Below are 13,250 nucleotides of genomic sequence, written 5' to 3'. Positions count from 1 at the left end.
TCGTGATGCAGCCGGTCTGGCCGGTCTCAGGCAGCCACCGGACGTCCCACGTCGCCCGCCCAGAGTGGGCGCTTGTGGCCTCCGGATGCCTGGCACGACACTAGACGGGCTGTACGGGGTCCTGTTCTCCATGAAGTGTCCTATGACATGTAGGCCTGATGGTATTTGTATTCGTGTCCTGCAGCAGGACACGAATACAAATAACATTCAAAGGCAGCTCCTTTGTTTTGACGCAACCGACTCCATCAGTCTCCATATTGTCAACATCTGCCTCATTTCTTGCGATTTACCCGTTCCCTGGGAGCGCTTTATGATTCATATTTTCAAATACAGCGGCCCAACCCAACTACCATCCTATCTCCGCCGTCCCCATTACAGTCAAGGTTGTGGAGCGTGTGGTGCAGCACCAGGTATTTGCGTGCATGTCTGTCAATTACCTTCTGTCCTCATCCCATGGTTTCCGTCCCGCCATTCAACGGAGACTGCCCTGCTCTCCGCGACTAACCGCATGTTTTCCAACAGGGACCGTGGCCATCTTTCTCACTTATGCCTCTTGGGTCTCAACAAAGGTTGTTGCGTTGTTCTCATTCTCGACTGCTTTCCAGGCTCCAGCTCGGTCACATTGATCCGTCTTGGCTCTCCTTATACCTTTTTGGCCATTCCCAGCCAGTACCGCATCTTTCCTTCTGGTGACAGTGGTTTCCAAACCCGTTGCTAATACCGCGGCTGTTTTCCAGGGATCAGCCCTCGGTCCTCTTTTATTCACAATCTCCGCCAGCGACCCCCGCCCGCACACGCCAGACGTTCATATGCCCCAGTGTGCCGACGACACTCAAATCTTTGTATACGATGCCAGACACAGCCTTTCTTCCCCACCCAAAGCATGGAAACCACACAGCCCTCCCTGCCGTCATGGTTTCATTTCCACGGTCCCAAGCTCAAATCATCCCAAGCAAGCATAACGGAACTCCCTTTCCTGGGCCACAGACAGAAAACCCGCGCTCTTTCCCCTGGCAGCATGCGCGTCGGTGGGGGGAGCTACCCAGTAAGACACTTTTGTGTCCTGTTTGACCTTCGCCTGAGCTGGGACGCACACGTCAGTGATATGGCATCAAAGCGCATTGGGCTGCTGATCCGTCTTCGCCACCTGAGGCATTTCCTCCTGCAACGAGTACTGCTGAACATCGTGCGGGGTCTAGTCATCTGCCGCCTGAGATACTGCATGCCAGGTTATAGCCGCGAGTCAGCTCTTAATGACACCTGACTGCTGAACGTAGCTTCGTCATCAGAGTAGCTAATAGCTAACTTCGTGATCGGAGTAGCTAATAGCCTCCGATGGCACGATCATATGTCTCGCGCGGGGAATGACCTGCGCCCCGTCACGCCACGCCACATGTGTGACGCCTAGACTGTTCCTACTGCGCATGAAGCCCGTGAGCGAGGCGAAGCTGCGGATCTCGCCCCACAACTTCCAACATACGCCGACACGCGGACCCGCGAGCGTACCACCCGCGTGGATCGGAGCCTGTCCCCCCCCCCCCCCCCCGGCGATGCGCGCAGCGGCAGGACGCCGGTCTTTCGCGTGACTTGCGGCCTGGACCAATAGCCGGGGGACGTCAGGCGACTGGATCAGACAAGTTTCAGCGCACCGTTTTATCGTTATGCGTTTGTACGTTTCTATCCAATATCACATTCCGCTGTCTTGACTCACCGTTTAACACGCGCTTGGGTGGAGGTGTTAGGTGGGGGTACCAGTGGGACACGACTTGAGCCCCTCAAAGCTTTTTCCGGAATGATTTCCGAACGGCGCAGCATAGCCGCGAGAAATTTTGCATAAGTGTAGGCAATTGAATAGCAGACCTTTTGATGTCAAAAATTTATTTTAGCTTGTAAGGTCGCTGACATATGGCAGGTCAAAGTCAGGTGTATCAAGCGAAAGCGGTTTCTATGGAATCGTTCAATCTGATGCAACAACGGAGTGTTGACGAGGCCATACATTTATGAGATGGTTTCTTAGGCAACAATACATGTAAATTAACAAATTACACCAGTCTGGAGTCAGGTACGAAAGTCAAAACAAGGACAATAATCATTAACAGAGACCGCATCATGCATCGTAAACCTCTTAAAGGTCAGAATAGGTCACTGACCTAAGTCAAGACAACAAGGCCCAAGTCAACATTTTTTTAAGAGCATGTCGCCTCGCGTTATCATTGGCGCCTATTCAAAAAACAAAATCAAAGCAGTCTTGCCAGATTTTAGTCACCATGATCTTCTAAAAGTCAAATAAGGTCACTGACCTTCAATGAGCACCTGTGACGTTTTACTTTGAACAGGAATCTAGGTTTATGGCGGTTGCATGAGAAGGTCTGAGGGCGCTCTAGACACCAATCTGGAGTTTGACCGTATTTTGCGTCATTTAACCCGAAGGTCACAACCTAGGAATATCAAATTTTAACACAATTTAGCTCATATACCGACTAACACACCCTGTGAAGTTGGTGTCTCTAGCTTTCAAGTTTTTGAGATCTGAGGGGTCAAATTGACCATTTATCCGAGCGAAGGGTATTTAACCGGCCACTTGGGCGCGTGTTATTAAGTCTCTGACAAATGACACATAATGCTACGCATTTGTGTCTGGACTGTTAGCTGATGTCAAATGAATAACTAACGAACTCTGGAGTGACTTGCAAGTCCGGGATGACGTAGTGCTCAGTCTTCGGCTTGTTTGCCCACACCGGTTGCATATTCAGCTCGCCTGCGTCGAACTACGCTGTCAGGCCCACAGAGAGCACCTTATCAATTACGGCTCATCAGTTAGTAACAAACAGGTCGAGATGTTCCAACTGGAATTTTGCACTTTTTCCGGTAACGGGTTGTCCCGAAAAGAATGAAAAGGCACACGGCGTGTGAGCGCCTGTGTATACTTTAAAAACCGCACAAATATGTCTTCCGGGCTGGCAATTCTCCGCTTGTGACCACCGCACCGTCTGGCCAGTTTGCCGCGCTGAATAAAACGATCCGGCAGTTACAGGGTGACTTACTCGGTCTTGACTCCCATTCGTCACGAGCCAGACGGCAAAATGTGATGGTCACAGCACTGTGGTATGCTCTGTTAATTCACGCCAGCGGAAGTTGGCTCGTCACCTTATTTCGTGCTCATGTCGTCACGTCTGCTCCAATGTTTATTCCGCGAACAGAACGATGGTCAAAAGTGGACGGCTTCGCAAAGCTCAAACAACTAATCACGGCAATGACAAGACAGGAAAACGGATCACATATCCCTTGAACCAATGTTAATGGTGTCAGGCAATCAAGTTCACAGATGCGCTGCTTTACGAAACAAAAAAATAATAATTTGTTCAAAGAAATCATCGGTAAAATGGTCTAAATTGCGCCGTTTCATGCGGTGTATGTGATGGAGTCGACTACAAAAAGCTAGTTTAACGAATCTCGCAAAAGCTCTTTCATTTTTTAACAAGTTATTATATTCTTCCCGGCCACCGCATATCACACCACCCGAAACTGCGCCTGCACGGATCCTGACGCTCCACGAGCAGGCGAAGTCTATCCAGGAAGACATTCACGACATGATCGTGATTGCACATTTGGTATGATCCGCTACGGTGTCAGTTCGTCCTTCCAGCATTGATGAACTGCCCAGATGATCTAAACGCCCCACACATGTTGGTCAAATTGCAACGATCAATACACACCGGGTCCAATCGAAAAGGCAAATAGCTCCTGGTTTCTTGACGAGATCAGAGAAGACATAATCGAGCGCCCGCCTAAAAGGCCAGCGTTGCGACTGCGGGCTTTGAGGTCCCTTACACAGATGCTTGTTGTCAGAAATCTCACGCAGCTATAGCCAACCGGCCTGTTTAAGAACGGTAAACATCAGGTACAGTGATCCGAAGATGAGAATAAAGACAATCACCATCGCTAAAGACTTCTGGTTCTCCCTCCGCAGATTGCTCAAGGTTGTCTCATGTCTCTTCAGCGTTTCCTTGATGTCGTCCAGCTCTTCTTTGGCCGTGTCCTCTTGAGCCTGGGACAGCTTCCTCTGCCTCAGCTGTTGCTCGATCTCCGCCAGCCTGAAAAGAGAGCTCAAGTCAGTGCTCGTCGTCAACCCCAGGGTTATCGCGATCTCACACTAACAATGAGGTTAGTTGATAAGTTCTTGATGTCGTCATCGAGAACTTCAAAGAGCGAACATTGAGGTTATTGAGGTTAAAGCCCCATCCGGACTCGATGATGGGTGATGACCTTGATGAGTCAGGGTTCTGCACTCAGCCAGCACCGGTGTGTTCCGGCCGGACTGGATGAGTCAGGGTTCTGCACTCAGCCAGCACCGGTGTGTTCCGGCCGGACTGGATGAGTCAGGGTTCTGCACTCAGCCAGCACCGGTGTGTTCCGGCCGGACTGGATGAGTCAGGGTTCCGCACTCAGCCAGTGCCGGCATGTTCCGGCCGGACTGGATGAGTCAGGGTTCGCGCTCAGCCAGCTAGCTCAGGTTATCAGCTGGCGCCGGATCAGTTCTGTGTCCTGCAGCTAAGCATCCTCGTAATGCCATAGCACTACACCGTTGGGCCAGTTCAGTGCCGGCGGCGGGATGGCATCACAGAGGCAAGCCCGTATTGCTTATAGCACCCGGCCTCCGCTCGCGTTGTAGCAGTGACCGACACACTGAGACAAGAGACAAGCCCGTATTGCTTATAGCACCCGGCCTCCGCTCGCGCTGCAGCAGTGACCGACACACTGAGGCACAGCAGGGGCACCAGGCGATGATCCCGTCAGTTCCGGTGGCATTTAATGCGCACAGACTGCCAACAGCACAACCCGGTACGAGAATGCACAGCCCTTATCCCAACACTGTAAACAGCAATCACGCCCTGACACGACCGCTCCAGAGTGAGGCGCCGGATTAAAAGCCATGAATTAACGTGGCGGAACTATACGCCCCGTCTTTATGACGCGCCTTAAAACCGTACGACGGAGTTGACGGTGGAGACAGTATGAAAATGTAACGATGCGATTGTACATATGACCTGTCTCATGCGCCGTATGCTCGACGGAAGCCGGTAACAAGTCCGAAAAACGTTCCAGCCACACCAACAGGCGATGTTTCTCTTCCGTCGCAGTGTTGCGTTGCATCCGATGGAAGCCCCGACATGGGCCGTCGTATTGATTATCGGTGAACACGAGATCTCCCCGTAACCCCCAGCCGCGCCTGACCGGAGGATCCATTCGACCACCTCTGCGAGCCAATCCAACCCGCACACTTGAACCCACGCGGCACCGGGCCGCACATGTCATGACCCCCAGCTGGCATGGAAGGGGCGAGCAGCCGGCGGGCGTCTGGCGGCCCCGCCGGCCCGCCGGCTGCGCCACGGCACGCGGTGAACGTCACGCCGCAGCACCGCACGGACCGCCGCGCGCCGCTTGGACGGATCATAACTTAGCGTTTGCATGTCACGCGTGACCGGCGAGAGCACGCGCTCACGCACAGGCCTGTGACGTGTGGTGTCGCTTACGGCACCGCTCGGACACGATCGTGTACATCACATCGGAAAACACGGGCGCCATAATAACAACCGCCAATCTGACTCCGTCTGCGGCTTCCCGTCACCGACCAGGGGCCGGGGGAGGGAGAGGGGGGAGGGGGAGGGGGGGGGGGGGCGGCGGGGTTTCGCGGGGCCGGGCCCAGGCGGTATCACCCTCACTGTGTTTTATGACGCAGTTATGACCGCCCGGTCTGTGACGGGGACTTGGCCTCAAGCTACGGGATTTCGCCCGGTCACCGTCGCTGTCGTACCCAGGCCACCCAGACGTCAGGCATGCTGTTGTCGATAAGGGGCGCGTGGGTGCGGCCCAAGTGTTATCGTCTGGTGCACAGCTCAGCGGCAGCGGCAGTTGCTGCTTGTGTGCGCGTGCAACTAGGTCAGGGCCACGCGAAGCCTCTGACCGAATGCTCAATCGGAACCGACAGAATATCAACGAGCAGATATCAAAACAAACATGCCACTTTGTATAGCGAAATAGTTGCATTGTCAATGTCCAGCTGACAGCGGTTCCATCTGCATCTCAGCAAACGGCCAGGACGCAGAATGTATGCAACGACTCTCTAGATGCTGGTGTATGCCATCAACATCCAGCCAGATCCGTTGCCGTTCGATCGGAGCCCCGGCTGCCCAAGCCCAGCCCCACTCCGCCAGCGGTCTGGTGTCCCCGATCCCGTCCTGCGCGCGCGAAGGTCATCACCAGACGCCCCAGCCGCGCCCCAGCCAGCAGTCGCGATACGCCCTGCAAATGCCAAGGGTCAATCAGTCCTGCCGCGAAGCTTACCGCCGCCTGCACCGGGCGCTGCAAAATGCCAGCGCATGCCCCCCGCCCCCTCCCCCCCGCAGCCGCTGCCGCCGCTGCAGTCGGAGCCGCGATGTAAGCCGGAGATATGCCCGCGTTGACTGACACTGGTGGACTGGGCGCGCTGCGGTGTGCTGCGCGTGCTTGCGCGCCTGAGCGCGGCGCACTTCGTGGCGGTTTCAGCCTTTGGGTCAGTCTGCGTTGTGGGCTGAGATTTGCCCCATGTTTATGACAGGGAAGCGAGGAATCGGCTGCGCGGTAACTGAACCGGACACGCTCCGAACGGAACACGCTCCGAACTGAACCGGACACGCTCCGAGCCAGACATGCTCCAAACTGAACCGGACACGCTCCAAACCAGACATGCTCCAAACTGAACCGGACACGCTCCGAACTGAACCGGGCACGCTTCCAACTGAACCGGACACGCTCCGCACTCAACCAGACACGCTCCAAACCGGACACACTCCGAACTGAACCGGACACGCTCCAAACTGAACCGGACACGCTCCAAACCGGACACGCTCCGAACTGAACCGGACACGCTCCGAGTCGCCTGCTATGAGCTGTGTGGTTCTCTGGGCGCAGCCTCGGCTACAGCTTGCCTTCGCTGCTCCCTAGCCCAGATGTTATCCCCAAGGAGGCACTGGTGATGCAAGCACATAGCATACAAATTCTCGAGGTTTCAAGTTAATCCTTTCCCCTGCAGGATGCAGAGGACTTATCATAAAGGAGTCGGACTGCTGCTGATCCCAACTCTTGCTGATAGCTCGGAATAACGACCGTATGGGCGATAACGTCCTCTAGATAAACTGCAGTGGCCCCCGGGGCGGCCCCACCCCACCGGCTTCCCAATGACGTAAGCATTTTGCCGAAAACGTGAGTGATTTCCTAACGCACCAGCACTGGGCCCGAACCCACCCTTGACGCATGCATGATTCACCGTTCTAAGACCTTGAGTTTAAGCCAGCCATTTTTCGCAAACAACGATCACGTCTGAGTCCGAGTCATACCAGTCGGGGCCTGGGGCGGAGTCATCAAGCACCCGAGTCGAGCCTACCAAATCCTTACAGGGTGGTGCGAAAAATGTATTTTTCTAATGAGATTGTCAAGGACAACACTCGCCAGGATATCATTGGTAACACAATGCGATGTCAGCCCAGTGCAACCTGACCCAACGCATACTGGGCAAGCCTGGTCCAGCCAAACCTTTCCGACATCTCGCACTGTCAGCGATGGAACATTTACCATCTCAAACGCCTCAGCAGTCACTTAAAACGGCCAATTTAAGCCCATGTGTTTGGTCAAAACTGGGCCCAGTAACCCCCTGGATTAACTAGAATGAGGGTCATTGCAGTCAAATAAAGTAAGAACTTTCGCTTAAGCTGAAATGCAATAGTCAATGATGAAAACCCACAAGCCATTGGGGCGTCGCTGAATTTTCGTGTGCATCATCCCGGCCAGGGTTCTGGCGTACAACTTCGCGTGCTTTTTCAAAGACAATGTTTCGTTGAAAAGGTTGGTACTTGCACCTTTTGTAAAAACTGATTCTTACTGGTCAAGTACCAGCTGTACACGTAAGAAAAAAATAGTTAAAACTGGTTGTAAAAACTGGTACCAATACCAGCATGCCGATCATTCCCTGACTGAGTCACACGGGCGAACGGTGACAGAGTATGCGGTACCCAACCGAGCAAACCGGATAGCCAGACAAAGAATGACGGGAGGAAAACTGAGCCGAACTGCTGCTTGCAGACGCGAGTCAATGATGACAAGTCAAGCAGTGTGCTCCTGGGACCCAGTCAAGCAATCAAGAAAGCTGATCTTGGCTCGTTATCGTGTGATGCCATGTGTGATGAAAGGCCATGTAACAGCTAAGCAGCGGCCGTTCTGTGCGACTCGCGAGTGGTCTGGCTGCCCGGTTCCCTGCAATGCTTGCAACATTCTAAGAATGGTAGGGCGTTCCCACAGTGTGCTACCGCGACATTCCATTCATGATATTGGGTACCATTGTGACCAATTTGCAGAGTCCTTGTTGACAGACCAAGGCACTGTTGTTGGCCCTCGCCTTCATGCTGCCCTGTTCGGGGAAGCGCAGCACCCTTCAAGACGGACCGAGCAGCTCTTCCACACGTCCCGGCGCCGATCTCCCCCACTAGCGTGGTGAGTCCCGGCGCCGGTCTCCTCCACTGGCGTGATGAGTCCCAGCGCCGGTCTCCTCCACTGGCGTGATGAGTCCCGGCGCCGGTCTCCTCCACTGGCGTAATGAGTCCCGGCGCCGGTCTCCTCCACTGGCGTGATGAGTCCCGGCGCCGGTCTCCTCCACTGGCGTGATGAGTCCCGGTGCCGATCTCCTCCACTGGCGGGATGAGTCCCGGCACCGATCTCCTCCACTGGCGGGATGAGTCCCGGCGCCGATATCCTCCACTGGAGTGATGAGTCCCGGCGCCAATCTCCTCAACTGACGTGATAAGTCCCGGCGCCGATCCCCTCCACTGGTGTGATGATGGAGCCTCTCAGTTGCGACACGTCCGGGTTCCCACGACGCACCGGCCCGCTCCGGTGTCTGCATGTCCGGAGGAGTGCGGCGGTCTCAGGCTAGGGGAGTGAGCCTGTCTCTAGACTGTCTCTCGGGAGATGACTCTTCCGCCGCGCACTATCACAGCGGGATCGCACGGGCCGTGTGAGCGTGAGCGCGCGCGCGTGCGTGTGTGGGGGGGGTTGGGGTGGGGGGGCAGCACCATCTTGCTGGAGCCACGAAATACGTAAGGCGTCGATGCAGCGCCGCTGAAGCTGGGTCCCGATCTTGGCAAGACGTACCGGCACCTCCGAGCGGATCGTATTTCAACGTGTTAACTGGGAAGGCAAATGCCTCCCCAGTCGCCCAAAATGCCACCCAAGACGTGAAATTTCGCCTCCGCGGTGAGAATGATGCTAAGACGCACCAATGCCTGTGGGAAGCTGGGTAGTCTGCCGCATGACAAAGATAAGCCCGGTGGATATAATTGCGCCAGCAGAAACATACTTTAGATATATGTGGTAACCTGGGCGCCTACTTCTCTCCAAAGGTTTCGTATCTTAAAAGCGGGAAAATTCCTCTATCTACCTGCTCGCCGGGCTTGCCTCTTAAGTGCTTAAAAACAAGCCTCGCCTCTGAATGAACGACGATGTTAATATCTCCTATGTCCCCAAACCACTGTGGCCAAATCGTCCTGGACCAGCTGATAGCACGCGGAGCAGTGACCTGTGTGCTATGCGGCGGCCTCTCCCGCGCCAGAACGGGGTTCGGTCGCCCACAATCGGTTGCGTTGGCTGCTGACAAAGTGACCCGACCGCTCGCGTTAAAGTGAGCCGCGTTCAGGAGCCAGATTCTCTCTCGAAAATTATTCGATTCCTGGCATTCCCAAATCAGCTACAAAACAAAACCTCTTCCAATCTCCCACGCCACCGGCTGGAAAACCCTGCTCTGTCCACATCTTGTAGGGAAAAATTGCGACATCTGATTTCGGGATTCGGCCGCCAATGCTGGCGGTTCTGTATCTTTTTCAGCCTGGATCCGTCGCACGGTGCTTTCGGACATTTAACAGTGAACTTCTCCATAAGATGAAGCATCGCAATCTTTCATGGAGCCGCCTTTGTTTTGCTACACCGTATGATATGCCGCTGGATTAAAACAAGGCAGTCCTTGACGTAGCCGTCTTCGTTTTACGACACATTAAGTGCCGCAAGGTTAAAACAACCAAATTCGTTGTACAGCGGAAATCCACGCAGTGATGGCACTTTAAATACTTTCGGAGGTGCCTGACCCCCCCCCCCCCCACCCCTCACCAACACATGACTAAAAAGGTGACCCCGGGCTAGCGAAAGAGGACTTAGTCCCCGCCTATTTCCGGGGACATGGGCTACCAGAGGTGGAGCGCTACCAGATCTGGGATACCGCTCGTGGTGCCAGTAATTTATGCCCACATTAAACTATTTTCACTCACTGTGAAGCAAGGATGTGGTTTCCTATCAAGTTCCCTATCCGGTTGAAGTGAGGAGGGTCATCAAGTCATTGTGGAAGACATTACCACTGTCATTATCTGGCGGGGGCTTAGGGCAAAAAACAGTTTGTGTGACCTTGTGACCCATGCAATGAGCCATGTGTCATTAGAAGTCAACTCAACACTACGGTGCACTATATATGGGTACAAAGATACTGCAAATTGACATCCCCAACATCTCAGAAAATGGAACTAACGTCTACGAATTGCAAAGGAAGAATGACACAAAAATGACATTTACATCCACAAATCTTTATTGCGACGTTCCTTACTGGCGCCATAAGGCACCCGCGGGATACCTCCACAAACCGCAGACCGCAGAGAGGGACGACGATGAGCAGCTTCCATGGCTGATTGTGATACGTCCACGGCACTCTTGATCAAAATGAAGTGCTTACCAAAGGGATTTGAAATGCCCGCAACCCGCCCCGGGCCCACATTTGAAGGCACGTACCCGCCCCGCAATATAGGCGTGCCCCAAAAAGCCCGCATGGGTCCGATAACGTTATTTTTCATTTCAGGTACACATACCCAACATCATGATATCATCAGTGTCAAAACAAGAAACTGTGAGACACCTTAAAACATATTCATTCCTTCTTGCATTGCTTTTATCATGGCTAACATCAAGACAAGCTATATCAATTCCAGGTACACATACTTGCTTGATCATAATATAAGGGTCACCGCAAGAATATCCGAATATTTATTCCCACCCCTGTTTTTCACATTTTATTCATTTAAAGATCTGTCACTATGACTCGTTTTGAAGAGCCTGCTGAAAACCATCGCAAGCAATCTCCTCGGTACCAGGCATAAACCCTATTCGTCCGATACAAAATCCCCTGGGTTCTTCAGGAGGCTGTTCGAAAAGAACCCGCAATCTTGCCTCAAAAAGGCAAGAAATCAAACAACTCCAACCAGTGCTAGAATGCAAAAACCAAGACTGACTTTGCATTTACCTGGGTTACGATGATAACTACAGTCCTAAATATGCATATATGCCGGCATGCCTTATGTAGACATAATTTTGCCACCCAAAGCCCAAGGGTAGACGGTACTTCAAACTAGCCAGGTTGTCGATTTCACAAAGAAACACTAGTATGCCCAATGCAAAATTGATAGCCTCATACATATAAACATGTCAGGGAAAGTATGACCAGGCCACCCTCCATGGCCATCAGGCACCCCAGTAACACCATTTCCAGTTCCAGAAACAGCGGTGGGTGCCTGAATGCTGGTCGATTTTGCTTATCTGCATCCAGAAACAGCCGTGGGTGCCTGAATGCTGGCTTATTTTGCTTATCTGCATCCAGAAACAGCAGTGGATGCCGGAATGTTGGCCGATTTTGCTTATCTGCATCCAGAAACAGCAGTGGGTACCTGAATGCTGGCCGATTTTGCTTATCTGCATCCAGAAACAGCAGTGGGTGCCTGGATGCTGGCCGATTTTGCTTATCTGCATCCAGAAACGAGGATTTAAGTTTAATCACGGATGACTTTAGATGTTAGTCATCCACGGGTGAACTACAAAACTGTTCTTTGAATGCTGAACTTATGCTCCAAATGCCTTCAATGCGGTACACATATAATGCCTCACGCCAACCAGCCTCGTCATCGTCATGCCACACGGCAAGTGACAGAAGATAGCGTAGTATTTGGCGAAAGATGGGCGCGCCATAAATGACGCCACCACATGTCTTGCTCCTGGACAGCTGATCATGCATTCAAACAAAACAAGCGAATACGAGGTCGTCCGCACGTCACGTTAAGGCCATCTTGTGCATCCCGATGCCTTCTTTGAAACTTTGCTGGGATCACAGGGGTGGTTTGGTAATGGTCTTTTTCCTACGGCTTTCTTCCTAACTGGATACGAAATCAGCGCATGCTTAGCAGAAGGCGCAAAGCATTGTTGTACAAGGTTGCATGATTTGGGGATAATGTCCGACGTACAGAAAACTGGACTGGTTCGCTGTTGTGGATTTTGCGGACATGTATTGGAATTTTAAAGCAGGACCATGCATTCAATTCCATCCAGGCTTTGGGTGGTGTTTGCTGTTTGAACATGTCCTGTGTAGCCGCATCCACCAGGTGTGCTTGCAAGCCAATGAGTGTTGGCATGTCACCTGTGTTCTCTGTGTGGTGTGATTTATTTGACAGTCGGTGGGCAAATTCCATAAGTGTACTGTTGCAGAATATTAATATACTTAGAGTGGGCTAAGCAAGAATAAATGGCTGAACGTGTCAAGTTGTTGGGAGATAGAGCTGGCGCCCACTAGCTGAAAATGAAGTAACATCCATGGCAGTATCTGACACTAACGTTCGGTCATTTTAGCACGGTTCTTGCTGTTGCGTTGAGATTCCATCCTCTCAGGATGTGCGGCTGAGTTATTGTACCCAACGGTCCATCTGACAGCAATTAAGTCATCACAGTCTACTTTTGAAGCTACAGCATGCCATGAATTACGTGCTTATGAAGTGGCACACGTTGTGTAGCTATATAATTTCATAACAAAACGTAACTTCCCTTTTTCATCTTTTGTTTGTAGACACATGACCTATTAGATATGCATTTGTGGTAAAGAAAACGCAACTGGGCTAATTTTAAGTGCAAAATGCCCGCAAATACCCCAGTGCAGTCAGCAATGCCCGCTGAAAGCGCCGCAGGCTCTTGAAGCCTGAGCCTTGCGGACATGCGGGCTCGTGGCAGCACCAGTACCTGCTAATACATGCATCGTGGTAAGCACTTAGCTATAACAATATATACATGCGTGTATATATATACACACACACACATATATATATATATATATATATATATATATATATATATATATGTACACA

At 52.3% G+C, this 13,250-nt stretch overlaps 1 long non-coding RNA gene across 1 annotated transcript in view; it reads right to left on the bottom strand.

Annotated features, from left to right (window-relative positions):
- Positions 1–3,171: 3,171 nt before the first annotated feature.
- The window catches only part of LOC119105931 (uncharacterized), a 17,741-nt gene continuing 7,662 nt past the window's right edge, over positions 3,172–13,250 (bottom strand). The window contains exon 3 of the long non-coding RNA XR_005095082.1: positions 3,172–4,094. This is a non-coding gene — a long non-coding RNA (uncharacterized LOC119105931). The remainder of the gene's footprint in view (positions 4,095–13,250) is intronic.

The sequence above is a fragment of the Pollicipes pollicipes genome, unplaced genomic scaffold (genome assembly GCF_011947565.3).
Source record: "Pollicipes pollicipes isolate AB1234 unplaced genomic scaffold, Ppol_2.1 Scaffold_6138;HRSCAF=7277_pilon_pilon_pilon, whole genome shotgun sequence".
NCBI classification, from domain to species: Eukaryota; Metazoa; Arthropoda; class Thecostraca; order Pollicipedomorpha; family Pollicipedidae; genus Pollicipes; species Pollicipes pollicipes.
This window is presented reverse-complemented; position numbering and strand designations above follow the sequence as displayed.